The following is a 15,528-nucleotide window of genomic DNA, read 5'->3' as shown; positions in this document are numbered from 1 at the left end:
TTTCTCATCTGCAACTTTGGACACTAGAAGATAGTGGAACAATATATATTTAGTTTTTCAAGAAAAGTATTGTGATCCAAGAATCTTACACTGTCCAATAAAATATTCATATGGGAAGAGAAAGATTGTTTTTCAGCTCAAGAAGACTCATAATGAATGCCACCCAAGTATATTTCTAAGTAAATTACTTAAGGGAGTACTCTAATATTTTAAAAAATTAGAAAAAATCTCAGCATAAAATATTCAAAGAGTAGGAATTAGTAAAAAAAAAAAAAAAAAAGAAAGAAATGTTAAGTCCCCATTCTGTTCCAGGATAGAGTGGGGAGCAAGACAGAGCCCTGCCCTCCAGAAGCTCCTATTCAGGTACTCAGTGTTGTGAAGATTTGGTGGAGTGATCTGGAGGACAAGGAACTGACATGTTGGTTCTGCTTTGGCAGACTTGGGGATGACATTTGAGTTGAGAACTGAATTTAAGGAGGAGGCAACCTTGCATACTTATAGAAGAAGAGCATTCTGAGCAGAAGAAACACAGTCTCTGTGAAGAAAATAACCATAGCATGTTCTGCTCATTCGGAAAGAATGGGTGGCTGGGCATTGGGTACACGGACCGGAATGGAGGAAGCGAAGGTCAGGGAGGAAGTTAGCAGAGACCACCACCAACTCACTGAAATCTAGGTTCTTCTTATTCCAGGAAACGCCGTTAGATCAATCCTCCAATCTCCCGAAAAATTGTGTGTGATCACGAGAGTTTCCAGCAAGCACAATATGAACAGAAGTGCTATTCGATTCTGCCTCATAAAATCCACCCATATGCACTCCTCCCTGCTTTTTCCCCTCCTCCAGCTAGTTAGAATGAAAATGACCCCTGGGGTGACTTTGAAAGAGAAACACAAGTTGAAGATGACAGCAGCCTGTATCCCTGAACTTTACCAATCAGTGCTGGTATGTGAGCAAGAAACAAATGTCTCCATGGTTTGTGCCATTGTTGAGTATTGGGTAAATTTGTTTTAGCGGTTAGCACACTGTGACCGCCACAGGCAGGCAGGATCTTGTGGGACCATAGTACAGGGTTTAATCTTCTCTCCAAGTGTAATGAGAAGGGCCAGAGGTATAATGGGACTGGGAAGGGGAAGAAGTTCAGGAAGGAAGTGACACAATCAAATTTAGATTCTTGGTTCTAAGGTCAGGGATCAATCAAGAGGCCATTGCCATAGTCTTGGAGAGAGATCACTGTGGCTTGGAGTGGAGCTTTAGAAATTGAGATGCCATGATGTGATTCAATTAAGAGAAATTTTGGAGCTAAAGTTGATAATTTGGATGCAAGATATGTGAGAAAGAGGAATAAGGGATGATTCCTGAGTTTGAGGTAATTTACAGAGATGTGGGCAATTACAGTAGAAAGAAAATTTGAGGAATGGGAAATTCAGATTTCCGTTTGTTCCTGTTAAATCTGAGGTGTCTATTAGACATCCAAGTGATGTGTGAGATATATGAATCTTGCGTTTCACACAGTAAATGAGAAACATCTGTGTCTCTCTTTCTGAAGGCTGTGACTGGGACCTCTTAGGGAGACTGTTGGTAGAGAAGAGTCTGGCATTTAGAGTTCTGGTTGGCAAGGAGGAGCTGGCAGTGAAGACTGAGGTAGGAGAAAGTCTTGCAAAGTGCAGATTCACAGGAACTTGGTGAGATTTTTCCCAGCAATGTTCGGCTGCACTGGTATAAGTGAGGAATAAGCAGATCATCGGTTTTAAGCAATTCAGGGTTTTTCCAATCAAGTATTTAAGCAGAATGCATAAGTTTCCTAGCGCTGCCGTAACAATACGGTGGCTTAAAGCAACAGAAATTTATTCTTTCACAGTTCCAGAGTCTAGAGGTCTGAAATCAAGGTGTGGGCAAGGTTGCATCCTTCTGGAGGCCCTGAAGGAAAATTTACTCTATGCCTCTAACCTAGTTTATGGCAGCTACCTGCAATCCTTGGCAATTCTTGGTTTTCTTAGGCTTGTAGACACATCACTCCAATTTCTGCCCCTATCTCCTAACTCTGTGTTTTTCTGTGTCTGTTTCCTCTTCTCTTGTAAATGGCATCTATCATTTGATTTAGAACCTGTCTTAATCCAGGATGATCTCATTTCAAGATCCTTAATTACATCAGTAAATCTCCCTTTTTCCAAATAAGGTCACATTTAAAGATTCCAAGTAGGTGTTCCTTTGCGGGGGACCACTAGTCAACTCACTATAAGGTGCAAAGGTCAAGTGAATTAAAAGGATTTGCAAGGGGGCTATAGGGCTGGATCATGGAATCCAAGCTGGATGAGGAGGGAAAGAAGGATAGGAGAGGGTCGTGCAGAGTAAAGACTGGTGAGATCAGAAAGGGGAGTGTTTGAGCAGGAGAACCAGACAAGGGAGCTGGGGAGGTGGGGTGAAAGGGGGGGATGACATCACAATGGCAGACAGAGTTCAGTTATTGATGATGACAGAGTCTGGGGAATGGGCACCTAAGGGAGTGACTGTGGTGGCATCTGAGAACATTCCATTGGAGGAGAGGAGGGCATGGGACTCAGAGAGTGTTGGCTGGGTCACCAACGTGGGTGATGAAGCCCTCAGAATGATGATGGGAGTAGAGAAGGGGGATCAGTAAGCCAGGTACCAAAAGCATCAATGAGTGAGGGACAGACAAGGGGTTAGGACAGCAACTAAGAGGACTGAGTAAGTAACAGTTATGGCTAAATCAGGATAGATGAATGTAAGGGATTAAAAGATGTAGGATATTCTATCAAAATGAAAAAACAAATCTGGGAATCAAAATTCCAAAGGATCCCAAGAAAACCCAGGAGTTGGTGGGGGGCGGGAAACAGAGACAATGATGAAGGAGACACATACTAAGAGCTTCATTTTGATGTGGGATGTGCGGCTGGAATTGAATTGAATGCAACTACTAAAAAGTCTTCTCTTGGGAAACTGGGATGGTTAGTATATTGATAGAGAAATACAGATTTGAATATACTCTTCAAAAATATATGTATATACCCAATAAAAAATGAAACATCTAGAAAGTCATCCAAATCGCCAGAAGCCAAAATAGTAACTGAAAAAAAGGTGTATCAATGAAGTAAAAATTGGTTAGGGAAAAAAAAAAACAAAACAGGAACAAAAAATATATACTAGCACAAAAAGCACACAATAAGATAAAATAAGGCCAAACATGTCCTTTTTCAATTATGGGCAGTGTATTTAATGTCCCTGTTAAAAATAGTGATAAAAAATCATTAGGCAGTCATTAAAAACAATTACTGTGGTGATTATTTCATGGGTGTACAATTGTGCATTTTAAATATGTATAATTTATTGTAAATCAATTATACTTCAATAAAGCTGTTTTTTAAAAAACAACAAAAACTCTAAGATTGGGTGAAAAAACAAATTCTAATTTTATGTTCTATGCATACACCTAAAAAAGGCAGAGAAATCTTGAAAAGAGGGGTGGCAAGTGCAAACAAATAGAAAATGGGGATGGCAATATTTACATCACATAAAGTGGATTTTGAGGCTAAAAGTATTGTAAAACAATATAGGTATATTTTAATCATAAAAGGTGAAATCCACAAAGATGTTCTACAGACAAAAAGCTTTAATGCACCAATAACATAACTTTAAAATATATAAAGCACTGACTCCCAGAAATACAATGGAGAGGCAAATCCACAGTCACATTAAGAAACTCTAATACACCTTAATACACTTCTCTCAGAACTTATAAAATCTAGTAGATAAATATGAAATAAACCTGTAGAGGACTTGAATAACAATTAACAAATGACTTAATACACAAAGAGACATGAAATTTATACTCAACAAATAGAAAATGTACATTCTTTTCAAACACCTTAGAACTTTGCTTATATATTAGGACACAAGGTAAACATCAGCTACTTACAAAACAAATAGAAATCATAAAATAAAACTAGAAGATGTCAAGAAAAACTTAGCCCATAAAAAGTAAACAAACAAAAATCCACTTGGAAATTTTGAAGCCTCTTTTCTCAATCATCTTGAATTAAAGAAGAAATCAAAACTGGAATTTTAATTAGAAAAACATGAGAAAAATTACATGTTAAAAACTTATGGGAATCAGCCAAATAGTGATATTTAGTAGAAAATGTGTAACCTTAATGTTATGTTTTAGGAAACAAGGAAATTTTTAAATAATGAATTAAACATCTAATTCAAGAAAATAAAAACAACCCAGAATAAAACAAAATGAGATAGAAGGAAATAAAATTGAAAACAGAAATTGTTGAAACAGAAAAAAAAAGAAAACCCTATGGTCAAAAATAATAAAATAAAAAGTTTGTTCTTGGGAAAGAGTTTCAGAAAATGGAGAGGTTATGCCCTTGACAAGAGAAAAAGCAGTAAATCCATCAGGAATGACCAAAAAAAGATAAAATTACAAACAATAAGAAGGTTTTAAAATGTTTAGACAATGCACTATAATTACTTAGAAATCTAAAGGTGAAAATATTTTTCTTAAGAAAAATTCTTAAGAATTACCAAAACTGACTCAAAAAGTAGAAAACCTAAACAGTCCAAAAAAACAGAAAAAGTTGTCACCAAAGATATGTCTCTAAAAAAATGCTTTTATGCAGAAGCAGAAATATAATGTTGTACATATGAAACTTATATAAGGTTATAAATCAATGTTACCTCAATAAAAACAAAAGCAAACCCAGAATATTTCCTGTACCTTACAAAAAAAAAAAAAAAAAAAACTCAGCACGTTTATAATTCACAGTGCAGTGGAGGCTGTTTATTAATCCTGGCTCTGCCACTTATTTGTTGTGTCATTTTAGTACGGTTGCCAGCTTTAGCAAACAAAACTACAGTACACCCAATTAAATTTGAATTTCAGACAAACAGCAAATAAATTTTCTGTATAAGGATTCCCATTCATAAGTTGGAGCTTTTCCCACGTTAGATTCTGCCACCTGTGGCCTCGTTGAGGTGACTTTACTCTTTCAGCCTGTCTCATGTAGAACAGGCATTTAAAGAAGATGGTAAATGTATGTAAGGGTCTATCATACCTCGGGGACTATTCACTTTTTCTTCCACTGAAAGCACTGCTGTGGCAGTCAAGCCTTGGGTGGTTTTGCCTGCATAGGTTTTTCCCCGGGGTGAATTTTTATGTGTGCTCTTCTCTGGTGAGAAATGATAATTAAGACAGAGAAACTTTGCCTGGTTTCTGCCTCTGTCTCCTTTGGTTGCACCGTTTCCCTTGGTGGCCAGCTCTCAGAAACCAGAAGAACACTGCCTGCTCCCCCAGATCATGCCCCCTCCCCTACAGGATGCTTGCCCTTTGAGCCCACTTTAGTGCCTCAGCCAGGCGTTTCTCCTTCAGCTGCCCAGGTGCCCACACCTGACCCCCTCATCTCCCTCCATTTCCCGCCTACACTGGGGCGTTTCTGCAGGGGTGGAAAGGGTCTACTTGGCCTTATCTCAGTCTCTGGGCTGCAAAGCCATTAGGAGCTGCTCTGATGATGAAGTATCCCCACATCCTCAGACCCCATCTGCTTCCCCGCGCACTGGCCTCTGCTTCCGCTCACTGGAGCGGCTGGTATACAATCCCAGCGCTCCACACCTTCCTCAGGTGCCTTTTATTTACACTTTACAGGGGCTGCTAAACATTAAGGACTCTACATTAAGGATCGTGGAAGGAAAGGCTTTATTTCTACATCAGCTGAGTTCCTACTATGTGCCAGACACTAGGCTAAGCCTCTCGCCACGTACTTTTCTCATTTAATTTTTGGATTATGTCATTAGAGAGGTGTCAGGATCTCCATTTTACAAATTCAAAAGCACAGGTTCAGAGAGTTTAAGTGTCTTGTCCAGGGTTATGCACAAGTCAGTGGCAGAGCTGGAATTTAAATTCAAGTCTCTTTGACTCTAAGTTTATGACTCTGTCTTTTCCATGACCTCACACTGATTGTCAGCTGTGGAAACTTTGCTTTAATAGGTGTGAGTGTGTGTGTGTGTGTGTGTGTGTGTGTGTGTAAGATTTTTAAAATTCACATAGATCTGGGTCAATTCTGTTTTCCCCAGCCTCCTGGTATCCTTCTCGCTCTCGGTTATGGGTTTGTGGCTTTGCCTTCCTATCTATTCAATCCCATGGTCAGCCAGCTCAGAAAGCAGCCCATGGACTAAGGAAAAGCAAGGTTGCCACCGTCTCTAGCTGCTGTGGTGAAACAGATCTCAGGATAAAAGCCTGAATCTCCAGGCAGTGTCTTGCCTGAAAGTACGGACCCTTACTGAGTGGGAAGCAGACAGTCTGGGATGCACCTCAGCCTTGCCCCCTGCTCTCTGCACACATCAGCCCCCAGGGTCATGTTGCCATGCTGACCAGACCCCGAGCCTGTCTCCTCTTTCATTTTATTTCTCCCCCCTCTCCCCCTGCCCCCACCCCACTCTTTCTCTCTAGGGCTGCCATAACAAAGTGCCACGGACTAATTGGCTTAAACAACAGAAAGTAATTTTTTCACAGTTCCGGGGGCTGAAAGTCCAAGATCAAGGTGTCAGCAGGGTTGTTTCTTCTGAGGCCTCTCTCCTTGGCTTGAAGATGACTGTCTTCTCCCAGTGTCTTCACATGGTCTTCCCTTTGTGTGTCTGTGTCCCAGTGTCTTCTTATAAGGTCATTAAACCAATCACACTGGGAACTGGCCCATCCCAGTGACCTCATTGAACTTATTCACCTCTCTAAAGACCCTATGTCCAAATACAGTCACATTCTGTGGTGCTGGGGGTTAGGACTTCAACATACAAAATTTGAAGGACAAAAGGCAGCCCATAACAAACTCTCTCTCTCTCAGACACACACACAAATACACACCTATTAATAGGTAAGACTGAGGCTATACATGTCTCACTGGAGATTCCTGTCTCCCAGGTTTTCTCTGGAAGAGAAACTCAGTGCCTCAGTCACTTGCTCCTTATTACTAAGAAGGAGGAGCCATGGGTGCTGGCCAAGGGCTGGGGATGGGGAAGGTTTCCATGAGTGCAGAGGGCTTGACAGGATGCTGGAGATTTCAGGGAGGGCTGGTGGGCCCGGTGCATTTCTCACTTGTGAGTGTGAAAAGACTGAGAAGAACAAGGTAGGAGAATTAGGACCCATCGTTGAGAAGTTTCAAGAACTGGAGTCCACGGTCATGTTCATAGAGTCTTCAAATCCTCAACAAACAAGGGTAATTTTTCAAATTTGTGTTTTCATCTGAATGATCATGTAAGAACATTAACATAAGTACATCATGAAATATCAAGATGACCACCCAGATGCAAGGGCTGCCATTTCAGTGCCCACGTTGTGTTCGTTTCTACAGTTGTGTTAGTGCCAAAGAACACTATTCTAAGAGCTCAGAGCCAAAGAGAAAAGAACATATTTGAATCTATGCATAAATGTAATGTTTATGCAAAGTGAAGTCCAAATAATGGCACAGCGCATGGTATAAAGTGGAGTTTAAGTTATTTACTTGTTAGAAGAGAAGAAGAGAATTGAATCATCACACAGCACAATTAAAAACCTGACATTCGGAGGTAGTCATATATCTTAATCCATCACTCATCATATTAAATTAACAATAATTAATGTTACTGGTTTTTAACCAATTTTAAAAATTGGTTGAATTTGTTAACCAAATTTTTTTAATTGGTTTAAATTTCTTAATTTGTTTTGATTTTTGTTTGTATAGCCTATTGCTATAAGAGTTTGCATCTAGCTTTATGTTTATATGCATTTAAGAAATATATTAAATTTAAGTCTAGGCCTATACTTCTAGTTAAGATGAAGTAGATTGTATCAGACTAATTCTCTGGCTAAGAAAAACTGTAAGAGGACTTCCCTGGTGGCGCAGTCGTTAAGAATCCGCCTGCCAATGTAGGGGACACAGACGGGTTCGAACCCTGGTCCGGGAAGATCCCACATGCCGAGGAGCAACTAAGCCCGTGAGCCACAACTACTGAGCCTGCGCACCTAGAGCCTGTGCTCCGCAACAAGAGAAGCCATCGCAATGAGAAGCCCGCGCACCGCAACGAAGAGTAGACCCCGCTTACCGCAACTAGAGAAAGCCCGCGTGCAGCACTGAAGACCCAACACAGCCCAAAATAAATAAATATATATATATGTATATATATAAAAGAAAAACTGTAAGATAACAATCCAAAAACAGCTGTTTGATGGCATCAGAGAGTAAACAAAGTATACAAGATTTGAGGGAAATGCTTTGTGGTGAGCCCTGCATTCAACAGGGTTTTTCTCCTTGAATCATTTATCAATTCCTGGCTGGGAGCATAGAGGCAGAAAAAAACAAAAACAGTGTTCTAAAGCATCCAGTAGTCTCACTGGGCTGGACAGACACAATTTGCAGTTCAAACTACAAAGAAACCAAGACGTGAACCCCAAGACCCTGGAAAAAGAAGAACCACAGACAGAGAAAGCTAACATTGAACCTGAATTTTCCCTTGAGTCATTTTGATTTCCAAGCTACATTTGGATGAGACACAGTGAAACCAAGTGGAAAGGAGTTGCCAAGACAGTAAAAATCTAAATATGGACTGTTGTAGACTCATGGGGCTGGCAAGACCTTCAAACCAAAATTGAAGTTTGGGGCCTGCCGTGAGCGAGGCCCTGGTAAACACTCAGGGCTTCAGGTGAGACCCTAGAAAAGCTATGTCTTAGGAGTAAGGGCAAATCAGAAGCAGAAAAGCCTCCCCTCAGTCAAGGTGATCTTGCCATATCCTATCTGCTTACAAGAAGCTTTATTCTCTTTCTGGTTCTAGCCTGGCGAGAGAAAGTGGTGGCAACATGGAGCTGCTACCCCATAACCTGCTGAGCTCACATGTGTGGAGGGCAGGGCCCCGTGGCTTCTCTCCCCACCTCCAGGCCACCAAGGTCCGTACCATCCCTGAGGAGCTCAACCCTGGCTTTGTGGCGCATATGATACCCAAGTTGGAGTGGGCGACCCTTCTGGATGTGGCCAACACCCCGCATCTGGCTGAGGCGTCCAAAGGGCCAATCCACAGTGTGAGTAGGATGAGAAATTTCTGAGAAAGATACACCACCAACTACAAATGTGTTGGAGGGAACTCTGCCATGTCCAGAGCCTGGGCGTCTGTTCCCTATCAGTGGCAGGATCCTCAATATGATGCTAAGTGATGAGAAAACTGAGACTCAGCTATACCAGGCCCCGGGTTTTCATTCTGTGACCATGTGTATCTTTGTTTATATGTATCTTGTGTTCTGGTTGGATCATGTTCATCCCCAGTCCTTGACCCAGTGACACACCGAACACACATTTTCTTGAGCTCAATATCAATATATATATTTTTTCTCATTAAAGGTTAAAAAAAAAGAAGAAGGAAGAAGAAGATGATGACAAATACATATTCTTCTCTGAGGAAGAAAACATCAAGTCTCTAAAACTTTTTAAACACAATGTCCAGAATTAGATAAAGAAAATTACCAATCATGTCAGGAAACAAGACCAAATCAGTGAAATCCAAGAGAAAAATAGTCAGTATCAATAGGCCCACAGGTGAGCTAGATATTGAAGTTACTGATAACTTTAAAATAACTATATTATGTTCAAGAATATATATAAAATAGAATACATAAATAGAATATAAATATGAGAATATATAAATATAGACCATTTTACCAGAGAATTATAATCTAAAAAACAAAAAATCAAATAAGAATCCTGTACCACTAACCTCTCTAAGCCATTGCTTAGTCTAGAAACCTAGGCCTTATTCTTGATTCCTTCATCTTCCTCAGCCTATGAATACACCTCCGCTTCACTCTCCATTGCTACTGTCACTTCCCAGTTAAGGCCAGACTCATGTCTCACCTACATCCACACTCCATCCCACAGAATGAACTTTCTCTATCATAAATCTGACCGTTCCTCTTCATAAACTCATTCGATGGCTCCCCTCTTGTCTTGAGAATAAACTCCAAGCCTCTTCCTGTGTGCTACCAGGCCATACATTACCTGACCGTGGCTTTCCTCTCTAGTATGTATCTTGCTTCTTCAACACTCCAAACCCCTGCAAGCACTTGTCCTTCAACTACAGGCAATTCATTTCAATTACCAAATGCACTGTGCTTTCTCCACCTCCTGAAAAGTACATGTACTATTTCTTTTCTGTGACACTTTCTTTCCCTTCACTTAGAAAATTCCTACCCGCCCTTCAGAAATCTTGTCTTCCAAGGAGTCTCTCTCTGGTCCCTCAGGACCTCTTTAGCCCCCTCTCCTAAAATAACATGCCCTTTTATCAGAGCATTTATGATGCTGAATGGTAATTAAATGTCTGCATGTGCATCTCCCCCACCAGATTACAAATTCCTTGGTGACAGGAACCATGGCCCTCTGAGAGTCTGCACAAGAGCTCACATATTATAGGTAAGCCTGAGGATGCCATTGCAATGACCAGAGAGATGGCATTGCAACCAGGGTTGCAATGAGAACAGAAGCTCAGCATATTTTAAAAAGGGATTCAGCCCACCAAGGAGCCCACCCAAGATCCAAGTAATGACCTTGAGACTGTAGTTGTTTGCCCCCACCCACATGGGTCCCTGGGGTGAGATCCGTCTCCATGGAGAGCTGGTAATTACAATCAAGCCCAGCGCCTCTGAAGCCCTACACCCCTTCAACACCAACCCAGGGATAGTTAAACGCCAGTGTTCCATTTCCAAACCCCATGAAGGTCATGAGTATAAGGAATACACTCCCCAAGGGCCTGTCTTCAAATTATGAAGAGTAAAGCTAGCTGTTTTCTGGTTGCACCTGCTTTCCAAATGGCCTATAAACGTCTATGTTCTTCCCCAAAGTGATCTTTTCTCTTAAAGCCTACGTGGGTAGTAACCAGCTCTGTCCTACCCACCAACTGGAGTAAGGAGCATGGGTTCAGAAAAGTCCATTCAGAGTGATTATACAAACATAACGAGCAGCTAATACTCTTCCGTGGATGTTGCACAGACCGGAATAGATGAGGCTTTTTTCATCAATAGCGGATCTGAGATGGTCTTCAAACCCTTGCTCTTAAAACCCCAACACAGGGCTTCCCTGGTGGCGCAGTGGTTGAGAGTCTGCCTGCCAATGCAGGGGACACGGGTTCGAGCCCTGGTCTGGGAAGATCCCACATGCCGCAGAGCAACTAGGCCCGTGCGCCACAACTACTGAGCCTGCGCGTCTGGAGCCTGTGCCCCGCGACAAGAGAGGCCGCGATAGTGAGAGGCTCGCGCACCGCGATGAAGAGTGGCCCCCGCTTGCCACAACTAGAGAAAGCCTTCACACAGAAACGAAGACCCAACACAGCCATAAAATAAATAAATAAATAATTTAAAAACAAAAAACAAAAAAACAAAAACCCCAGCACACACTGATCTCTAGCACGGCCATGCGTGGTGAACATCGTCCAAGGTGGCAGCTTTAGAAACAGCTGAAACAGTAATAATACTAGTAAATAAGTGCTACTAACATTTTTATATGGCTTACCTTTTCATCTTCACAATGAGCCTCTAGACTGAGCCTTATTATCTCCACTTTGGAGGTAAGGAAAATGAAGCCGAGAGGCTCAGTACTTGTCTAAGTTCACACAGAGACATGGAGCCTGGATTCAAACTCGGGCAGATCTGACGGATGCACCTATCTGATGACTATTTTCCCTGATGCGGAAATAACTGTTCCGGGCACAAGTTGATCCTGTTCCTCTGGGCTGCTCTGGACTCCTCTAGCAAACAATGTGCCTGGGAAGGGGCAAACACAATTTTGAATTCTAAGCTTATAAGCCTACACTAAAAAAGTTGTAACATCACAACAGGTCGAGAGTCAAAGCCGTTTTAACTCTAGGATATTGTCTGCCAAACAGGAATCCGTTTCTACCCTTTTTAAGGTCTCCCTTTTCAAGAGCATTTCTGCTGTCTGGATGACATTTGTGCCAAGCAAACTCTCTCGTGTAAGGAGTACCAGGGTCCCCCCCCCAGACCAGTAAACCAAATGGTTGTGTGCCTGAAATCTCCTTCCGAGGAGCACAGGCCCTCATCCTCTGATTACACTTGATGGTACAAGATAAAGTAAAAAAGAAAGCTTCGTAATGATGATGCACTGCTTCCTGCTGCAGCCATAAGGAATGAAAAGCTCACTGCTGCCTAATTCACAAGACAGCCAGCAACAGCCCAAGTTCACTCCAAGGTAGAGACATTATTAACTCGTGACCCAGCCTAGGAGCCAGGCAGCTGTGAAATGTTTCAGTTAAAAAACAAAAAACAAAAAGAAAGAAAGAAAAAAGCCTCCAGAACATATTGCTGATAAAATGTTTACACTCAGTTTAACAAATTTTATAGTAATGGTGCTTTAAAAATGTGTTTCTCATGAATGGCTTTGCGATACTGAATGCAAATAAGGAAATAATGAGTTTGGAATTGCAAACAGATTACCTCTGCCCTGGAGTTGATGGTATCAGCACATTTCCCACCCCAGCCAAACACACATGCATGGATTTGCCATGTGACTCCTGGCAGATCCTATAAATTTCATTTTGGCCACCTTGTCGAGTTACATGGTTACTGCTGGAAGGTTCCGTATGGCTGTAGGTGCCGTGGCAACAGACCAGACACTTCTAACCAAAAACATGACCAAAACACCCTAGGGATTTGGTAGTTGGCCATGTAAGCACCATGGAAACAAGAGAAACTGAGGAAAGTGCCATAGCTCCCAGACCAACCGCAGAATGTTTGGCTCTGTTTCATAAATCTGAAACAGAGAGAAGTGCCAGTTTTGCATGGAAGCATCAGAGATGTGATTTTAACCCAGAGAAACGCAGCACAACTTCGAAGCATGATGGGGCTGGATGCTGAAGTGAGAGCCAGGGCACAACTGAACCAGCCTTTCAAGCAGGACTCTGCAGACCCTAGGGAACACCTGTGTCTGCGAGGCTTTCTGTCCCCATAGACTCTGGACACACAGAAAGGAAAAAGCTCAGTTTCATGATCTATGATAACTCACACTCAGTAGTCCCAGGCACGCACCGTCACGCTGCCTGCTCAGGCCTCAGCTGCTGGCCGGTGTGGAGGGCGAGAAGATAAAAAGGGTGACATTAGAGTGAGCAGAGAACTCTCATCAGGGTGCAGGGAACACAGCCGCTAGAACGTCAGGGTGTTAGGTGGAGTGACAAACATGCCTCCGATTGCCCCAAACTTTCCCCGTTTTAGCACTGAAAGTCCCCGTCCCAGGAAACCTCTCAGTCCCTGGCAAACCTTAGCACCAGGGCACCCCGTGTAGAGAGAAGCAGGAGCTGCAGCCTCAGCAGCCGTTCCTGAATTAAACTCAAGGCAAATCACGCAAAGCTTGAGGGAGGGCTGCAAAGCCTCCTCAAAGGCTGTGCTCGTGATGGATGTGGAGGGCTTGCAGAAACAAAACCCAACAGCTTGGCACTGAACGTCTGGAGGGAGAAAGTGGCCGTCCCAGTGCAGGCAGCTCTGGAGCACAGGGACACACAGTCATGAATAGGAGAGGCTGGAGGAGGACCAGTCCAGGCTGGCACGCCGGCTCTCCAAAAATTCCTTGCAAGACTTAGAAATGGCGATTGGAGCTCACCACGTATCTCTTATAATTTATGTATATGACAAGAGTATTTATTTCTCCTCTGTGTGTGTGTGGGCCGGGGTCCGTCATGTTCAATACATTTTTCTGTCCACCTCACAAAGCCCTTATTTAAAGAACCCTTCTGGGATCATGTCACACGTGAGCGGGCTTGGCCTGACCATTGGAGTAATATTCTGGTTCAAATTCTGCTTTCATCTGCCTGATCTGTGCCCACCTGCACATCTCCCTTGTAGAGCTCTGTCCTGACGAGGGTCCTGCAGTCTCAGTGTGTGTCCCTATTATGCAAATAAGATTTCACAGCCCAGGCAGTGATGGGGTTCAGGCAGAGGCCAGGGTGATTCATCTCACGGATCCGAGCGAGGGTTTACCCGTCATTCATTCCTGACAGAGGCCACAATATAAACTTACCTTTAAAAAAGACTTTGAACACCAAAAGAACTCATGATGCTATTATATAAGGGACAAATATAATTATTAATGAGTATCATTGTAAGAAATTAGAGTGGAGTTTGATCCATTCTTCCTCTCACCCCTTCTGCCCTTTTAGGCCCTGGCAGACAGAGAACATACAAGAGATGCTAGCTAGAAAGGGACCTGCAGAGGTTATACTCATGTGTCAGACAGGTGCCCACTAACCCCCAAGGCTCAAGAGTTCCCTGGACAGACTGGGCTGGAGAGGATGCTTTTCTTCACTGCCCTTCTGTGACTTGAAGACCACGGACTCTGAGAAGCTGAACAGAACAGTGGTCTGAGCTGGGCCTCCAGAGGCCGACCTCACCTAGTGACCCCTGCCCAAGTGGAGACTTTCAAATGCAAGTGCCCTAGAGACTGGAGGTTGGCCAGTGCAAGAACAGGAAAGGGTATGCAGGGCAGCTGTGTATGACTGTGCAGGACGTGCACTGCACAGAAGCGCCCCCTGCCGGGACAGGTGAGAACTGCAGCCTGGCCCCAGCTCTGCTCACCAAATATCCTATGGAAGCAAAAGCGGTACATTTGTCTTTGCACAAACGTGTCATCTACTCACGAACCCCTGTTCCTGTTGGGCCCTGCCTGCCCAGATGGGCATCATTTTCAAATTCACAGAGAGGGGTTAGTCTGCTGTCTGCGAGCAGTACTCTGAACCTTCCCACTCTGCTTCCTGGTCAACGTGTGTCCTTCTGAATGTTAGTGGCGCCACTGTTGACGGAGTTAGCAGATGGCAGGAGGAAGCCTCTTCTCTGTGGAAACAGGAAGCTGGCAGGATTGGGGTTCTGCCCTAACTCCACCCAGAGTTTGCCCACTTATGCAAATGGGCTACACAGCCAAGTCTACGGTCAGCCCGGGGACATGTGTCCTCGCAGGGGTGGAGGCCAGCAGAGGAGCTATGCCCTCACAACTTCCGGCCATGCCACGCATCACTAACCAAGGGCCTGTGGGATGGGCAGTTCAGCTGTCGCCCCCAGAAGCCTCTAAAATGGTCAGAACAGGGTATTAAATAAAATCACTCCAAGTCCCCACTGCACCAAGGCCAAAAATTCACCCTGATTATATTTCCCATCTCAAATGTCAAGCCACACTCACTGTCCGATATAGCTCAGCAGAGGAAGCCCTATAACAAACACCACATGATAGCATAAAAATACCCCAAGGAGCAATTTAAAAATACCCTGAACTTGAGCTCTGTGGAGCCCTCTCCATTATTAAATTCTAGCAGAGAAATCAAAGTTCAAAACTGGAGTTCCCATCTTTTTTGCAAATTAAAATCCCGAGAAATGAAAGACCTTTCCTCCCAGATTTGAATTCCCCGAGTCTTGGCCAGCGGAGCTCCCCCAGCTGGAGTATGAGTGTCTCCCCACCACCACACCCAGGAGCTGCTTTATGCCTCGTCTGTCCGGGATGG

General features: G+C 43.3%; 1 pseudogene; it reads left to right on the top strand.

Moving 5' to 3' along the window:
- Positions 1 to 8,845: 8,845 nt before the first annotated feature.
- LOC118894524 lies at positions 8,846 to 9,320 on the top strand (annotated as a pseudogene).
- Positions 9,321 to 15,528: the final 6,208 nt, after the last annotated feature.

The sequence above is a fragment of the Balaenoptera musculus genome, chromosome 4 (assembly GCF_009873245.2).
Source record: "Balaenoptera musculus isolate JJ_BM4_2016_0621 chromosome 4, mBalMus1.pri.v3, whole genome shotgun sequence".
Taxonomy (NCBI): Eukaryota; Metazoa; Chordata; class Mammalia; order Artiodactyla; family Balaenopteridae; genus Balaenoptera; species Balaenoptera musculus.
Note: the sequence above shows the minus strand (reverse complement) of the source record. Positions and strands in the feature narration are given on the sequence as shown.